Here is a 1,455-nt window from a genome sequence, read left to right on the forward strand (position 1 = left end):
GAATAAACACCCTCAAAGGATATCACAACAAATTCCTGGTAGAAAATGCACAGATGTTTATTAACTATGGACATATTTAGTGAAATTTTAACAATTCAGGCTTTAAAGCAAAAGTAGATGACACATTATTTTTATATTATTAATGTGATTTTGTAAAATATCATTTTAATTATCATTTCTGAATCAACAATTCCTCTCACATGATAAATAATACAGAAACATAAAAATCAATATTCCTTGTCATACAACATTTTACCTTCTAAACAATATTCCTGTTTTGATCAGTCTGCTTACAAACCTGTATCATATCATGATTAGTCATAGAGACAGCTAATTCTTTCATAGTGTTAGCTGAATGATAAAGGAAATATTTTGTCAAATAGACAAAATTTATTTCAATAATTCATATTTTATTTACATATATAATGTGACTTATTAAGACTAAGTATCTTAAAAGAACTACACTAAATAGCTTAGCTTACCATATTAAATAAATGTACCGACATTTATCTTTTGAATCAATTAAAGTTTAGCTATTATACATGATTTATAACAATGAAACATGATTATTTCAATATTTTTGTAGTTTTATTTAAAATCTCATAAGGTGAATTTGAACTTAGAATCTTCTATTTAGAATTTGAAATTTGATGCTTCATGCAACAAATTTGTTAAATTAGTATTTCAATGCTCATGCTCCATTTGACTGAATATGTCTTTTTAGAGGAGAGGGAAGACTTTAGCAGAAAGCATTTTCTTTACAAAATCATCTCAAGACATTAAAAAGATCATATAAGGTGGAGGAGATCTGAGTTTTACTTCCTGATTTTCAAAATTCAGCTGTTTAAGAAAATGGGCACCAGAAACATGAAGGAAATGTCTACCTGGAATATGGTTTGATTGTAATAGTTATTCATAGGCTATGAAGTGAATAAATAATTGAGAGGCAATATAGAGAAAATAATATTTAAGATACTCATTACATATATCTGATGTCAGAGTCTCCTCTGTATGCTGTGGATACCATTGGTGAATAAAGAAATTGCTTTGGCCTGTTGATAAGGCAGAACTTATGTAGGCAGGAAAAACTAAACAGAATGCTGGGAGAAAGAAGGGCAGAGTCAAAAAGAAGTCATGTAGCACTGCCAGAGACATAAGCTGGAGCTTTAGTTGATAAACCACGGCCACGTGGTGATACACAGGTTAATGGAGATGGGGTAAATTAAAATATAAGAGTTAGCCAATAGTAAGCTAGAGCTATTGGGCCAAGCAGTGATTTAATTAATACAGTTTCTGTATGATTATTTTGGGGCTAAGCATCTTGGAACCAATGAGCCACCCTCTCTTACAACATATATCATTATAAAACAATTATTTTAAGAGAGTAAAAACATAATGAACATTATTCTAATTAAAACAATGGCGTCGGGGCTGGAGAGATGGCTCAGTAGTTAA

Source organism: Alexandromys fortis, unplaced genomic scaffold (assembly GCF_014885135.2).
Source record: "Alexandromys fortis isolate MF-2015 unplaced genomic scaffold, M_Fortis_MF-2015_v1.1 scaffold_65, whole genome shotgun sequence".
Taxonomy (NCBI): Eukaryota; Metazoa; Chordata; class Mammalia; order Rodentia; family Cricetidae; genus Alexandromys; species Alexandromys fortis.